Consider the following 18315-nt stretch of genomic DNA (forward strand, 5'->3'; position numbering starts at 1 on the left):
AATACTGTGGAATATGTACTCAATTAGTATTCCACAGCTATTTTACATATTATTATATATGCTGTAGCAAAATGTAATGATTATGTTTTTAGGGATAAACAGATTACAACATCACATATATCCTATAATAGCAACTCTTTAATAGATTGTACATATATGGAGATATATATAGATATATATATATATGGAGAGATATATATGGACATATGTGTGTGTGTGTGTGTGTGTGTGTGTATATAAAACAGAATATATATATGGAGCAAGACTGCCAAGGAAAAGAAAATTGAAAGCAGAATGTGGGTCATTTTGAAATTTTATTTTTTATGTAGAAAAGTGTTCGGCAGATCATGAGGTCAGGATATCGAGACCATCTTGGCTAACATGGTGAAATCACATCTCTACTAAAAATACAAAAAATTAGCCGGGCATGGTGGCAGGCACCTGTAGTCCCAGCTACTTGGGAGGCTGAGGCAGGAGAATGGCGTGAACCCGGGAGGTGGAGCAAGTATTGTCATTTATTCAATAAATACTTATTGACAGATATTTATGCCACAAGAAAAAAAGTTAACTTATGTTTGAAATTGAAAAAAACAGACAACACTAAGGAATAGAACAATCTCTATATCAAAAACATTTAGCAGTGCACATTTTGAATTGATGCCAAGTGCAGAATAAGCCTTTGATTTCTTTGAGGTCAGCAGTTACAGTGGATTTCAAAATTATTCATTTTATTGACTATTTTATTAAAGAAAAGAGATTTATTCTGATTTATCTTAAAATTTTTGAAGTTCATCAACATGATATTTTAAAGAGAACAATGTCTTCATTCAATTATTATTTTCCTTATTCATACAATATTCATTTATCAACAATATATTAGACACTGTTGGAGAGTAAGGTAAAGCAAAATGTAAACATTTTCCCGCAAAGCTTTTGATTTAGTAAAGGAGAAAGCACGTATAGAAAGCCAGGTCTTTAAAAAAATAGTTTCATTTGAGCTTCAACACTAATGCAGCAAAGAAGTACGTTATAGAAAATGGAATTATGTTCATGGATTTTTTTCCTAGTCAGTATAATTAAACCTTGTTCTTAGCCAAAATTCTGCCAATCTTCATTTTAATAAGGTGCCACTTGATAACTTTACTGTTCAACTGAGTGTGTTAGTTTTATGGCGTTATTGAAAGATACTTTAAATAGTTATTTAACACGATCTTTGCAGAAATTAGGAGGAGTTTCTTATTGCACGCTGAACATTAGACCGACCCTAAGAAAAGCCTCAGAAGTGGATACCTTCAATGGTAGACACGATGCAACATTCGCATCCAGGTGGCACATGCTGTGTGTGTCACCATGGTGGGACTCCACATTCTGTGATGAGACAAACTTCCATTTCTTTACTCTCATTATATTTATCAAAGCTGTCTATTTCTTGGTCCTAATTCTGGCTTTTAGTTTTTGCAAAAAGGACTGCAAACACTAATTAAACCGTGGCAGCAGCATTTTTGTTTGTTTGAGACAGAGTTGTATTTTTGTTACCCAGCCTGGAGGGCTGTGGCACGATCTCAGCTCACAGCAACCTCTGCTTCCTGGGTTGAAGGGATGCTCCTGCCTCAGCCTCCCAAGTAGCTGGGATTGCAGGTGCCTGCCACCATGCCTGGCTAATTTTTTGTATTTTTATAGAGATGGGGTTTCACCATATTGGTCAGGCTGGTCTTGAACTCCTGACCTCAGGTGATCCGTCTGTCTTGGCCTCTGAAAGTGCAGAGATTACGACGGGGTCCATGATACAGAGCAGAGTCAGAGCGGTGCATCCCCCACCAAGCCCCAGAGACCCCTTCCCAAGACCAGGAATCCTAAATTCCTTACTAGCACTGGGCAACTGTGAGGGTCACAGGGTGCATTTTGTAGAGAGGTGAAGACTAGAGCAGAAAAGTTTCTGTGCTGCTACTAAAAAAAGACCAACCAACTACAACACATTTGAAGGAAAACAAAGATTTTTATTTTTAAATTGTTAGGTCCCTTTGAGAGTTCAGATCTTTTTCAGTTTATTAATCATAACAATGTCTATGCAATTTGGTATATTTCTTAATGTGATTTTGATTGATTGCTTCAAGAAAATATATTCTGCATTCTAGTAATAATTAAAAATTAGCTAATGGAATTTCAATTTAAAATTTAAGATATACGATATTGAAGTTCAGTTTTTTAAACCAGTATTTTAGAATATTATAAAAATTAATATAGAAATATTGTCGGCAAATAAAGGAAAGAAGGTTTTCTGTAATTAATGTTTTAATATGATGAAACGGACGTAGAAATCTTAATTTAGGAGATAGAGGGTCCCCACATTGGGGAACACACCAAATACACTTAATATAAACACGGCTGCGCACGTTTTCTAATAAGCTCGCCTTTCTGCATTGTCTTCATTTTCTGTTCCTCCTAAGAGTTCTTTGAAAGTGTCTGACATCCAAGGCAATCCGAGCTGTGAAAGTTCTTTCCCCTCGGCGCTCGGAGGAGTCGTTGGGTGTGGTGCCTGGAAGAGGAGCCGTCTGCTGAGAGAACAGGAGGAACTCCCCTGTCTGAGTCAGCACAGGACCACCGAGGACGAGGAACTCAGCCCTCTCGAGTGATGCTCTGAATCCAGGGAATACGCTCGCCGGAACTGCAGAATCCCTCCCGCTGGCCTGTGATAAAACCGTGTTGATTTAGGGAGCGTCATCTTTGGTTTGTATTGAACTTTCTTAAAACTTTCCTCTTCTATATAATTTTACTCTCTACCATAGAGATAATTTGATAAAATAAATCCCAGTCAGGGCACATTGTATTTTTTTTCCTATTCTTTGTATTACATTGGTGCAGAACGAATTGCGGTTTTTGCCATAAAGAGTCATGGCATTTACTCTTTGCCGTGACTCTTAATGGCAAAAACCGCAATTTACTTTTAATGGCAAAATCACAATTATGTTTTCACCAATTTAATAATTCTCAAAGTCTCAGGCCTTAAGGCACCAACTTCCAATCTCTTTCCAGATGGAAACCTCTTGATTTCTCCGTATCTTCCCTGTCCTGAGCCTTTCACCAAACAAGGCCATGTGCTTCCTGCCTTTGTCATTCCTGATTAAATGCCAACGCCACCGTCCTCTCTCGAATTCAGTATTCAGAGGGCAAATCATGAAGCAGGATCCTACTGGCCGCCGTGTCAGTCCACAGTTCCCATGTTGGGTCCTGCAGTCTCTTCATTGTCCTGTGGGATATTAAAAGGACTTCTGTGAAAAAGATAATTCTTAAATGATATTGTCATTCTAAAAAGCACTTTAAAAAATGTATGTGAAAACTGTCAACATACTTACATGGTGGTTTTATCGGTTTTCAGTAAATTTCTTTAAAGCAGTGGTATGCAGTACTTGGTAGTGTCCCCTAGGTAACAAGAGGCCGCCGGAGACTTGAACGTGGTGGCCAGGTCAGCATCTGCTGACTGATGCTTGAAGCCATCACAGAGAACATCAGAAGGAGGAGGGTGTGGTGGCCGGGTCAGTGTCTACTCTCCATCGCAGAGGCAGGATCCATGAACCCACCTCTGGATTGGATGAAAATGGTTGCAGTTGACTCGTTTTTTTGGTCTATATTTGCTGTGTAGTGACGAGACTCACATTTTGTTAGTCTTTTCTGCACTGGAGCTGTCTGTTAGACACTTGGGATCCTCGTGTGTTTCAGCCCTGAGCCCCTGTTGAAGCTCTACCAATAAATAATCCTTTAGCCAGGATGATGGGGCCAAATAAACCTGGGGACCATTGTTTTTGGCAGGAATTCAATGGGAGGAAACCTCAGAGCGAAGAAGGCGTCACTGTTCTTCTTTTTCTTATGAAAATAAAGGGGCTCTTAAAGGCAGAGCTGCCTCTTGTGCTTTGATTTTTGAGTTCTTCATTTCTTTTTATTGTAATAAATACTACTAATAATGTGACAATGTGGGTTGGTAGTTATATTTACAGATCTTCCTAGGTCATATGGTTTGAGAAGAAAAAGTCTGTGGGAAACTAGGTTTCCTAACTTTCCATATGTTCCATAGACAATCTGAATTTCATCATTATAGATTAAAATCTTAGAATGCATTTCATAAGCGAAATGTATACTTTCCTACAGTACTTAACAAGCAGGAGTCCAATTGTCTCTTGTGACTGAGATAGTCTAGTCAATATTTTGTTAATGAGGAATGTTTTGTCCAATGGAGGAGATACAGTTGTTGGATTAGTAATTAAATTGTTGTCCTTATTATTTTATGAAAGTAAAGGGGAGATAAAGAAGAGGGAGACAATACTAGTGTAGGAGACTGAATGCACTATGGGTAATAATAGAAGTCACACATGCCAAAGGTGGCCTCTCCTTACCTCAGCAGTTATCCCAGAGGCAGGTGCAGAGCCCATGGGAGGGCTGTGGGGCCACTCCTGCTCTCTCAGCTGGTTAACTGGCACACATGACTTGAGCCAACGCAAGCAACTCTTTCTATCAAAGTATTCCTCTAACAAGCATGAGACAGTGGTCAAAACAAACCCCACTCTAGTGTGAATCGTCTTGATGACTGATCCATGTCTAGCCATAGTCAAAAATGGGATGTCATTTGTGTATTTACTAATTTCACCTAAACTGGTACAGCTTGGCACCACATAATTATTTATTTTTTTCTTAATTTCCCAAATGTGAGCTTATGACAGACTTGGTGTAGATGGTGTCTTGAATAGACATAGTGTTCTAATATGAAAAGTCACGGGTTTGTGCTGTTAATGCCATGATGCAGCTGGACACACCATCAGGCTGACCCTCAGCCTAAACTTTGGATGGCAGGCATCGGAGGAGCCATGATTTATCTCTTGCCTCCACCTAGCCCAGCAGATGCTCCAGGTGGACCTTATCCATCGATGCCGTCCTGGCCCTGAGCTTCTCTCTGGGCTGCTGGGTAGGTGTTGCGAGTTGTTTAATGACACTGCAATGGGGAGGCAGCGGCACATTTGCTGTGTCCTTCCTCCCGTCCTTGTGGGGTGACCTCCAGCATCCTTGCCAGAGCCCGCAGCATCTGCTGCTCAGCGGCTCCCTCCCTGCTGGACGGCTGGGCTCCTTCCACGGCTCAGACTCCGGCCTCCCTCCTGGACCAAATCTTTCCAAACTTTTCCTGAACTTTTATCATCAGAGAAATATCCTTCTAGAAGAAGACGTTTTTACAGAACAAAAACAAAAACGAAACCCTGACCAATTCATATGATTAGAATGGGTGGTCAGTTTTTAATAAAACAAGTTTTGTTGAAATACATACATTAATTGAAACTGTCTAATACAACATTGCTGTTATAGGTTAAATAGTCCCTGTCCTCCCAAAAAGACATATATTATTCCATCTGTGAAGGTTTATAACAATAACAGCACCCACTCAATACAGATACCACATAACCATCTTCAAATCCTCATCCCTGAAAAAAAAGTCGGTTTTGATTCTAAGAAATTGCTACAGTGATTAACATAATAATATGCATTTAAACTAGTATTTAGTTTATCTCTGCTACTTATATTTTAATAAAATATTTACATTCTATATGAAGATTAATTTGGAGAACTCTCAGTTATAAAATTGGTTCCTACATGTTTATTTCCAAAGCCTTTAGCTAATCATTCTGAATTGCTTGGCTTGATTGCTGACAGTTTATGTCACCCAGCCTGTGTACTACATATTCCTGCATTTAGATAGTAGATTTGGAATAGAGGATGCTAGCACAGTGATTTTAAGTACAAAGACACAGAACTCAAGGCAGTCAATTCTGTCATTCTTGCAACCTTTGCAGTTGTTCTGTGTATTTAAAATTTGAAATAGTAAGGCAGAGCTGCAATTTGTGAGATGTTTTGTTGTGTTTGAATGCAAAGTTAAGTGCAAATTTTTGTTTAGCAGTGAAATATTTTACTAAATTTGCATATGATCTTTAGAATTAAATTGTATTCCTTTAAAATTGTTATTTAAAATCTAAAGGACACATAAAGAAAATTGCTACTACTACTGATTGTTACATTTTTATTCCTGAAATAATTGTGCTGTGCAGAAAAGAGGGTCTTAAAAGTTGCTCCAGATGTCAAGTATACCAGTGATATGGTTAGGCTCTGTGTTCCCACCCAAATCTCATCTCGCATTTGGAATCCCCCACGTGTCAGAGGGGGAGCCTGGATCATGACTGGATCATGGGGGCAGATTTCCCCCTTGCTATTCTATGATAGTGAGTGAGTTCTCATGAGATCTGATGGCTTAAAAGTGTGGCACTTCCCTGTTTGCTCGCTCTCTCTCTCCTGCCGCCATGTGAAGATGTACTTGCTTCCCCTTCATTGTCTGCCATGATTAGAAGTTTCCTGAGGCCTCCTAGCCATGCTTTCTGTTTAGCCTGCAAAACTGTGAGTCAATTAAATCTATTTTCTTCATAAATTACCCAGTCTCAGGTAGTTTTTAAATAGCAGTGTGAAAAAGGACTAATATAATCTCAGACTTCTAGGCTCCACAACAAAAATTATGTTGCTTAAGCCACCCCCTATGTGCTATTTTGTTATGACAGCCCAAGCTAAGTAATACAGAAGGGAAAGACAGGTGGCACATGCCTGAAGTGAGGAGATGGGAGTCCAAGGAGGGAAGGGCAGTTACAGCCAGAGGTCAGAAGGCTGGTGGGATGAGGGCTGCAGAGGGTCACCTTCAAGGGTTCACTGGAGCTCCGACCAGTGCATACACATGAGAAAGCTGCCCCAAGGGATTAGAGGGAACAATTCTCAGATAACACACAGGGCTGAGGATACTGCTTCCTCCTGTCAGCCAGAATGCAAAGCCTTACGCTATATAGGACATGGAGCAGAGCAATCAGAAGGGTTTAATTTTAGTAATGGGGCAATTTTAGCCACAGTCTAACAGCTACTCTGGTTTCAGCAAACAAAGTTTAGAAGCAAGACTCTAAAAGAACAAGCCATTTCTAAGTGACTTAAACACATCCTGGAATGAAATTCAAAAATATTTATAAAAATAAAAAGTATCCAATACCCCAAACAGTGAAATTCACAACATCTGGCAGGCAATCAACAACTAACAGGCAAGGAAAAAGCAGAAAATGGGAGGTGTCAAAATGTTTGAATAAATAATGGCCGAAGCATTTCCCAATTTTATGAAAATTGTAAACTCACATATCCAAGAATTTTAACAAAACACATGAACAACATGAAGAAATCTACAGCAATGCACACCATAACAAATTGTATAAAGAGAAAACTTTAAAAGTAATTATTGGACAAAAAGACACATAATATACAGAAGATAAAGATAGGGATGAAAGTAAATTTATTGTCATAAACAATGCAAGTGAGAAGACACCATAGTAACATATTTAAAATACTAAAAAAAAAAAAAAAAAAAAAAAAGAACAAAACTGTCAACCTAGAATTGTTTACCTAGTGAAACTATCTTTCAAAAATAAAGGCAAAAGAAAGACTTTTTTACATGTACAAAAGCTGAAGGAATTTATCTTCAGCAAGTCTGTACAATAAAAAAGGTAGAAGGAGTTTCTTCAGGCAAAAAAAAAAAAAAACTGATACTAGATGGAAGTCTGGATTTCCATAAAGGAAATGAAAAGCACTGTGAGTGTCAACTAGAACGGTAAATACAAAGTGATTTTTCTATTATTTAAATTTCTTTGAAAGACAATTGGCTCTTTCAAACTATATAAAAATAAAAATAATGTAATTTGGGGTTACAACATATCGAAGTAAACTTTATTACAACAATAGCACGAAGATCAGGAAGGGAGAAATGGAAGCATGTGATTGCAAGCTTCTTATAGTATATATGGATTGGTATGATACTATTTGAAGACAGACTGTGATAGGCTAAATATGTGTACTATACACTCTAATGTAACTTCCTAAACAGCACAAAAAGAATAATAACTAATAAGATAACAAAAGACAAAAATATAATCATAAGACCACTCAATCCAAAAGAAGACAGAGAAGTAGGACAGTGAGTAAAGAATAAATGGAATAAATAGAAAGCAAATGGCAAGATGATAGATTTAAAGCCAACCTACAATTATACTAAATGTAAATGTCAAAGCAACCCCTTCATTGAAAGGCAGAGATTGTCAGATTGGATAAAATGGACCTAACTATTTGCTAAATTCAGGAAATCCACTTTAAATACAAAGACAAAAACAGATTAAAAGTAAAAGGATGTAAAAGTATGTATTAAAATCAACAGATAGCTGGACTGGCTGTATCAATATGATGAAAAATATTTTTCAGAGCAAAGGCTATTACTAGGGATGAAAAAGACCATTTCATAATGAAGGTATTAATTAATCAAAAGGACATAAAAATCCTAAATATTTATGAACCTAAAATCAGAGCTTCAAATACATGAAGCTGAAACTGAAGAAAATGTGAGAATAAATCAAAAAGTCCAAAATTATAATAAGCAATTTGAACATTCCTCTCCCAGGAATAAATAGAACAATAACACAAAATATCAGTAAGGATATAGAAGATATGATCAACACTGTAAACCAGCATGACCTAATTTACAGCTGTAGATCAATTCACCTAACAACAAGATAAATATTCTTTTTAATTGCCTATAAAGCATATACCAAGATAGAGCCAATTAATGTGTCATAAAGCAAGCCTCAACTTCCGTGGATTTATGTAAGACAAAGTATATATCCTGACTGCAATGAAAGTTACCAAGAAATCAATAAAATATCTGGAATATCTCAAAATACTTAGAAACTGAAAAACATACTTCTAGATCATCCATCATCAGTAAAATAAAAAATCAAAAGAGAAATTAGATAATATTAGAAACGAAGGAACACAGAAGCACAGTGTATCACAGTGTACAAGGTGCAGCTAAAGCAGCGCTTTCAGGAAATTTCATAGCACTAAATTATCCTATTAGAAAAGAAGGAAATGTGCTGTTCCAGGTAGCAGAGAAACAATTTTAAAAAAGAAGAAAAGAAGGAAATGAATAAAATAAATAAATAATCTCAGATTCCACATCAGTAAAGCGGAAAAATAAGTGCAAAAGAAACTCGAAGTAGGAGAAGAAAAAAAATGGTGAGCATCAAAACAAAAATCAATAAATTAGAGAAGCAGAAAACAGAGAAAAGCAATGAAACGTGGGGCTGATTCTTTGAAACAATCAATAAAATTAATAAACCTCAAGTCAGATTGGTCAGGGAACAAAATATAGAAAATACCAATCACCAATACACAAATGAGAGAAATGGCATCACTACAGAGTCTTCAGGTGTTTAAATTATAAGAAGAAGATATTTTGAAAAAAAGCAATAAATTAAAAAACTTAGATAAAATGGACAAATTCCTTAAAAGATACAATCTACCAAGATTGTCTCAAGAAATAATAGATAAGCTGAATAGCCTTATATCTATTAAATTAAGTATGTAGTAAAAACCTTCCCACAAAGAAAACTCCAGGCCCAGGTGGCTTTACTGCTGAACCCTACAAAACCTCCTGAGAATAAACACCTATAGCCCATGCTATACTTAATGGTGAAAGACAGCGTACTTCCCCTACAGGCCCAGGGCCAGGCAAGAATAGCCATTTTTAGCCATTCTGTTTGACATTGTGCCCCAGGTCCATGAATTATGCAGGGAAATTAATAGAAGGTGTCTAGATTGGAGAGGATGTAAAAGTGTCTTAATTTTCAGACAACATGCTTATCTGCGAAGAAAATCCCATGAAATCTATAAAACAACTATTAGAACTAATAAGAAAGCTTAGCAAAGTGGCAGGCTACTAGATCAATATACAAAAATCAATTGTGTTTTTATATACTGGCAGCAACTAGAAATTTAAATAGAAAGAAATACCACTTATAATATAAAAACATGAAATACTTAGGGCTAAACCTGACAGAAGATGTGCACGACCTCTACATTGAATATTACAAAACTTTGATGAGGGTAATTGAATAAGATCTAATTAGATGGAGGGATTTACCACGGTAATAGGTCGGGAGACTCATTACTGTTGAGGCGTATGTACTTGACATATGCCTCGTACTGTCCAGCTCTCCCCAGATTCGTGTACGGATTCAGAGCAACACCAATCAAAATCCTAGGAGGCCCTCTTTCTGTAGAAATGGACGGTCTGATTCTAAAATCCATGTGAAAGTGCAAAGTATTTAGAATAGCTAAATAAGTTTGAAGCAGAAGAAAAAATTTGGAGAACTTTTGCCACCTAATTTCAGGATTTATTATAAAGCTACAGTAATCAAGACAGTATGGTATTGGCATAAAGACACACAAATAGAGTGATAGAATGGGATAAGGCATCTAGAAATAGACCCACGTGTATGTCAGTTGGTCTTTTGTAAATGCATGGAGGCAATTCGATGGTGAAAGGACAGTCTTCTTAACCTTTGTGAAACAATTGATGATCCATATAAAAAAAAAAAGGACTTTGATAAATTCATTCTATCATACACAAAATTTGTTCAAAATGGATTAGAAACATAAATGAAAAGCTAAAACCCACAAAGTTTGTGGAAGAAAACACATTGGAGAAAACCTTGAGGCTTCAGGTTAGTCAAATATATATTAGATACAACATCAAAAGCATGATCTACAGGAGGAAAAATGGATACCTTCAACTTCATCAGAAGAAATAACTTACACTGAGAAGTGAATGGAAATAATGATCACAGACTGGAAGAAAATATTTGTAGATCACATATTTGATAAAGCACTTGTACATTAAATATATAAAGAACTCACAAATGTGAATAATAATTTTAAAACCCCACCCAATAAAAAGATGGACAAAGGGTTTGGAACCAAGTGGCCTAGCTCAGCTTCAGAAAAACACTTAAGGTAGAAAAGTAGAGAAAGACAACAGCTCATGCTAAGGTAGGATTTTGGGGTGGGCACAGCCTCAGAGGGCTCGAGGGGCACAAGGAGTGTTTGCTTCAGGGAGGTTTGTAGCCCCCCTCCCACAGGGACCCTTACTGTCTTCTGTTGGACACCCTCAATTTTCCAGGTGAATATCAAGTCTTTTCATCTATGAAAGCTTTCATTCCACTGTGTTGCCTCCCTGCCTATTCCTCATCCTTTGGCTGGGACATTGCTCAGAGCAGAGGGTGAGTAAACCAGGAGCTTTCCTGGCATGCAGGCTCAGGTTCACATACGGAAGGGATGCCTCCCTCATCAGAACTCGATGTGTATCATACACACCCCTTCGCAGTTCCTAGCCAAACCACCCACATTAGAGTTAACCAGATTATGTGGGACCCACCCCTAAATATACTTTCTTTTCTTTAAATTTGTTTTTAGCCTCTATAATGCTATTACAGTAAACAGGTGGGGGATGTCTCATTAGCTCAAAAGAAAGTATGTCAGGTACAGGTTTGACTGAGAGCCTTTTTTTTTTTTTTTTTTGCCTGTTGCCCAGGCTGGAGTGCAGTGGTGCTATCTCGGCCCACTACAACCTCTGCCTCCTGGGTTCAAGTGATTCTCCATTCTTCTGCCTCAGCCTCCCAAGTAGCTGGGATTACAGGTGCATGCCACCACACCTGGCTAATTTTGTATTTTTAATACAGACAGGGTTTTGCTGTGTTGGCCAGGCTGGTCTCAAACTCCTGACCTTGGGTGATCCACCCTCCTCGGCCCCCCAAAGTGCTGGGATTACAGGCATGAGCCACCGCACCCGGCCTGACTGAGAGTTTTACCTCTACTGACACCCATTATATATTTGACAGTCCTCACTCCTGGGTTAAGAAATTCAAACCTTTCCATTGTTCTGCTTATTTTTTTCTCTTTGATTTATTCTCTCCCTTCACAAGTTCAGACTCACCTCCACCGGCTCTTCCTAAGTTATTTACATGCATTTTGCCTACACTGCTTAACGTTCATATAAGAGATATTGCTCTGATCAGCAGTTCACACTCAGTGACTCTGATTTTATTCTTGTCTTATTGCATTGGCAGGGAGGGACCAGAGTCATGGGAGCAGTGATGGCCTGTATCCTTGTCCTGAGCCTGACTTGAAAGGCAATGCCTCTAGTTTCCCCACTCCACATAACCTGAGTGTGTTAATGACAGTGTGGGTATAATGTACTTAATCTTCAAGGTAGTACCATGGTAATAGGCTGTGGAAATTTGTTGAGGTTATCTTTGTGTCCTAATAAATGCTCTACTTTTAAATGTCCCATAGGTGTTTAAAAATAATTTTGATGCTCTGTTAGGAAATTTATTTTTTATATATATATCTATTTGGTCAAACTTTTCAGTTGTGTATTCAAATTCTCACTTTTTTTTCGTATGTTGTATTATTGGTCAATTTCTAAACTTGTGTTAATGGTTCCTGTAATTATTGTGCATTTGTCCATTTCTCCTTGTATTTATAACAGTGTTTATTGTATTTCAACCTGTTGGTAAGGGAATAAAAATTCATTGCTCATACATTCTTTATCCTTATGAAGCATGATCTTTTCCCATTTTGTGCTTTTATCTTAATTTCTACTTTAATATTAATAGTGGCTTCTCTACATTTCTTATTTGCATTTGCCTTATATATTTTTCCCACATCTTTGCCTTTTTATTTTATCATTTAGTTTCTTGTAAAACACATATCAGTAAATTTTATTGTAAAACTCAATCTGGGAGATTCTTTGAGTAGAAGAATTCATTTTGGAAAACCATTGTGTTGGACCACATTCTTTAATTTTATTTTGCTTACCTCTTGTAGCTGACTTTGTAGCAGCTTGTGCTTTGATGCTCATACCCTACATCCATTTAAAGACACAAGGTGTTTATTGGGGGCAGGTCTTCCCAAAGACCTACAGGGTGCCTTCCCCAGCCTGAGGTCTGTCTCAGAGTCTCCTGGCTGCAGGAACAAGGTCGAACTACCCCAGCACCATTACCTCCTTATGCAAATGACCACAACTGAATTAACTGGGAGTTTGGTCCTGGTGCCACACTGGTTCTTGAGTTGAGTCTTTTCATTATTTTAGAACATAGAAGACACAGGCTCTTCTGGGAAGCCAGTGGGAAGTGATTCCAATGGCTGCTAAGTTATTCCAAAGATTGCCAGTTAGCAGCTTCCTAGAAATCCAGCAGATTTCAGTCCTCTGAGGAGTCAGAGTGTCAGGGTTGTTTTCGAAAAGCACCTGACTCTGCATCTACTTGAAGTATGTAGCGAAGAAGGTGGGGATTCAGACAAGTATGTAGCCAAGATGGTAGGGATTAGGATAACTATGTAGCCAAGAAGGTGGGGATTCAGATAAATATAAAGCCAAGATGGTGGGGATTAGGACAAGCATGTAGCCAAGAAAGTGGGGACTCGGACAAGTATGTAGCCAAGAAGGTGAGGATTCTAACAAGTATGTTGCCAGGAAGGTGGGGATTCGGACAAGTATGTAGCCAAGAAGGTAGGGATTAGGACAAGTATGTAGCCAAGAAGGTGGGGACTTGGACAAGTATGTAGCCAAGAAGGCAGGGTTTCGAACAAGTGTGTAGCCAAGAAGGTGGGGATTCTAACAAGTATGTGGGCAAGAGGGGATTAGGACAAGTGTACAGCCAAGAAGGCAGGGATTCAGACAAATATGTAGCCAAGAAGTTGGGATTAGGACAAGGTGATGTTTCAGTAAGTCAGAGTGTTAGTTAAGGACTGTGTGACTTTTCCACAAGCTGATTCCCCTTTATGATATCTGGAATCTGAATAAATTTTTGAAGTCTCCAGCTGGAGGAAATTTAAACAACATCGTTTCTGCAGAGCTCCAAGGTCATGGACAAGCAAATTGTTTCCCAACATTACAGAAATGTTTTACATGTTTTGAACATGGGTTCTAATCATTTAAATCATGACAGGAAACCATTTCATTGTTGTAGAGCTACCATACACATGCGCCTGAGGGGACACCAGAACACACCGAGGTTCAGTAATTGCCAGCATTATCTGTGATCCTGGAGCCTGCTCTGGCTCACCAGTGGGCTAATGGCTCTACTGAAAATGAATGGGAAGTGTTTAAGGCAGTATTAATTGAAGAGCATTCATGCAACTACAGATTCCTGAAAGCCATGTGCGCTGGTGGGGACCTCTACATACCCACTCTTTTCCCTGAATGGCTTGTCATTCTTCCCTCTCACTCATTTCTAGCCAGTCTCCCCATAGAAACAGCTGTTGCCAGTGGACACTGTGCTGTCTGTTCACCACATGCAGCAGGTGCGAGATGCTGGCCTGATTGGGGTGGGCGTGCTGGGTTTGGCCTCACACAGTGAGTGCTTAGCGGCCAAATGGCTGAGCCAGGACCAGGAGCCTTGTCGTTAGAACCCAGGGCAGCGCACCTGTGGATCCTTCAAGATCAAGACCCTTCCTTACATCTGTCCCATAATAGCCCCACTAGACCCCCAGCTGCAGAGAGGGGAGCGTCTGGTGGAGATGCATCAGACATGCATAGGGGTTCCTGAGGCCCCTGTTTTCTCTCTGCAAGTGCAAGGGATCTTTAAAAAAATCTTGCTGGACTTGGAGGGTGGGACGGCATTCAAGGACACCTGTCCCGGACACACATTATGGTTTTTTGTTTTTTTTTTTTAGAAAATAAACAAGACTCAAGCAATGCATGTCCTTGGGTAAGTTGTTCCCATCTCATCCAGTGTTCAGGACCACCCTTCAGTCTTTAGGGTGGGAAGGACTCTGTAACAGCTATCGCTGTCTCAGCAGTCATGTGCGCCCCACACCTTCTCCATCACCCTTTGACTGGACAATCTGTCTTCTGGAGGCACAGCCAGCCAAGCTGCCCAGCCTTCCTAAAGAGGCCATCTGTGCAGGCCATGGCTGAGGGGAAGACACACCAAAGAGCCAAGCGTCTCCACAAGAGTGTCGGCTGCAGAAGGACACTGCCCAAAGTCAGCACGTTGGGGGCTGGCTGTCCACCTCAGAGGGAACAAAGGAAGTTTTTTGATTTTCTGGGGAAAAAAATTCCACAGAGGGAAAAATAGGGACTTATGTAGTCGACAATATCAGTTCTAAAAATGCAATTTCCGGATTAATAACAAAGACGCTGTTCTAGTGCACCTGTTCCTTGAGGACGTGTGCTTTTGACCCACAGAACATATTGTGCCCCGTGGCTCTTGGCTGAATCGTGACTTAACAGTCCTCCCCTTTTTAATGCGTGATGTCTATTAAAACGAGTCGCTGCTTGTACCAGGGCCCTTGTGGAAATGAGAAGCACATCTCGGTAGGCTGGCCACTGGTTAAATATTAAAGCTTGTAACTTTAATATTTGTGTGTTATATATTTCATCATAGTAAAGAAAAAGTCACAAAATATTGTTTCTTTTATGAAACCTTCCATATCTAAGCAATCATAACTTCTTTTATCCTACTTTGGCAGATAAAGTTTTTACATCAAGGATACATCTAGACACAAACAGAACAAATTTATCTATCACACTCATACACATATATACATGATTAGCATATCTATGTAGGCACAGCCACACACGTATACACACATGCATATATTTATACATACATGCTAAGATAGGTATTAATATGCTAACATCACGTATGACTTTAGAATTCATTTTGACATCTGCATCTCACCGTCTACCTTTGAGAACGGTGGGAAGGAAGAAGAGGCGAACCTGCACTTACCCCTGAATCATCAACACCCTGTCTCGTGTTTCAGGTCAAGAAGTCACGTTTCTTCTGCAGGAAGTAATCAGACTCCAAAGAGAAACAATAAAAAATAATCAATAAATAGAGTAAGTGAAGGTGAGGAGCTTCGTCAGGTTGTGCTTTTTCAATTTATCCACCTGCCCTCATGGGTGGGAAAGAAAGGAAAGTATGATATTGTAAGGGTTAAAAATCAGACACACCAGCTCAAAGGAAGAGATTTGAGAAAATGAGGACTAAGCCATTAGAAAGACAGGAAATATAGCATGCAGCTCAACTGGGAGGGTTGTTGAAATCCAAAAACCAAGATAAAGATTTTCAAGCTGTGGCAAATTGCTGTAGTATTGAGCTGATGAAAACTGAGTATTTATAAAAAAGCAAAATATGTACAATTTTTTATCATGACCATTGTCAATTATTTTAATGACCAAGGTAGGTATTTGGATATATGGTCTTAAAATTCCTCACGATTCTTGGCCAGTGATAGCTCCAAGTTAATAAATGGTGTTTCCTGAAAACTCATATGTTATGAATTAAACCTAATTCTCTCTAGGTGAAATGTTCAAGTGGGTGTCTGAATTTTATGGTAAATGGAAGCAAATCTTCCAAACTTCTGCATCCATGGGGATTGTTGCACCCAGGCTCCTGTTGCCATTGGCTAGATGTGCTGGGCGAGAGGCAGGTGCACATCAACATGGCAGCAACCCATTTGTGGCTGGCATATACTCCGCCTGAGGTTTTCAGCAGGTGCCCAAGAGCTGCAGGGTACAAAGAGAGGAGGTGGCTATGTAGACAGCTTGCTTCACTTTCTGTGTCATAGCTGACATCTGTCCCTCTCTTTCAGTTAAAGTGTTTGCAACAATTTTCATTCGAAGAATGAATTTGTCCTAGATTCCAGATCTATCTTGTTGTCATAGATTGTGTCCTTCAAATGGAGGAATTTCAATGACACAAGGAGTATTTCTTCAGTCATGGTCCGTGGTCGTGGTAGATGGTCATGGTCAATGATTGTGAACAATAGTATTAGGTGACAGTCATGGGTGAAAGTCACAGCAATGACCATGGACAATGGTTGTGGGTGAGTCATGAACAAGGGTCATGGGTGCTGGTTATCTGTGATGACCATGGATGAGGGTCATAGGTGAAGGTCACGGTAATGGTTGTGGGAGAAGGTCACAGTGAGGGTAATGGTGAAGGTCATGGATGATGGCTATGGGCAATGGTGATTGGTGATGGCCATGGGTGAAGGTAACAGTGAGGGTCATGGCAAAGGCCATGGGTGGTGGTCATAGGCAATGGTGATTGGTGATGGTTGTAGGTGAAGCTTGCAGTGATGGCTGTGGGAGGTCACAATGAGGGTCATGGTGAAGTTCATGGATGGTGACCTTGGGCAATGGTGACTGGTGATGGTCATGGATGATGACCACAGAGATGGTCACAAGAGAAAGTCATGATGAAGGCCTTGGATGAAAGTCCTGGTGATGGTTCTGGGCAATGGCTGTCAGTGAAGTTCATAGGCAATTGTCATGGGCAGTGATCACGGCTGATAGCCATGAATGAAGGGCATGATGATGATTGTAGAACGGTCATGGACAAAGGCCATGAGAATCCCTTCATGAAAATGTACTGCTTTTGGAAAATGAAGAGCACAGTTGTCTGGGTCTTGCACAAATCTTTGGTATCCTCCAGGAGTGGTTCAGCAGGACAAGCATGTCAGACAACATTTTAACGGGGGATGTGTGAGACCAAGTGACTTGAAGGGAACTGTGTATAACACAGAGACATGAATGAGCATGTCAGAAAAGAAGAACAAAGAGGACAGCTAAAATATCATTGTGTTAAATCCAGAAAAGAATTTTGGATGCAGATGTGAAAGTTTATTGCATTTATTTTGTGGTTTTCCTGATGAAACTCTGGGAGACAGACTTGGAGGAAGTTCAGGGAAATGCAAAATAGTCATCACTGGGGTTGACCAAGAATAAGCATCTCACTCTAAACACAGAGGAGAGGATGACACTTAGGAAAGGATTAGGGAAGTACGGCCAAGTATCCTCAGTGGAAAAGGGTTGGGGTGACAGGCAGGAGCTGGCTGCAGCCACTGGACTCTTCCTTTGCATTTCTAACCATGGTGAGACTTCGGAGTAGAAGCAGCACCAACTTTAAAACTTCATCTCATCTCCCCAGGAAGCTCTCCAAGAACAGTGAAAATAAAGTCAGTACCCTTCAACAGAAATCCGACTTAACTCATTCATGACATTTTATTTGTAAACGTTCGATCCAGCAATTATTTTCAGATCTCGTTTATCACCTGCTGCATGAGAACACGTGGAGGCTGAGAGGTGCCTCCTGTGAAATCCTTCAGAGCTCAGCTCACCACCCACCCTTCAGGGGCAGTAGAATGAAAATTATATTTTTAATTGGCTTGAAATATTTTGGTAAAGGCCTTAATCAGAGCATAAAATAGAAGCACATTTCCTGTGGTTTTAATAAGTTAATTTGTCCATATTTTTCTCTCTGAATTCTGCACCCCTGCACAGTTTTGACTTGAAGGAAGGCTCCTGCCAGTTATCCACGTGCACATTTTCTTCATCATCTCCATTGTCCTTTTTCAGTC

Source organism: Macaca mulatta, chromosome 6, assembly GCF_049350105.2.
Source record: "Macaca mulatta isolate MMU2019108-1 chromosome 6, T2T-MMU8v2.0, whole genome shotgun sequence".
Classification (NCBI taxonomy): Eukaryota; Metazoa; Chordata; class Mammalia; order Primates; family Cercopithecidae; genus Macaca; species Macaca mulatta.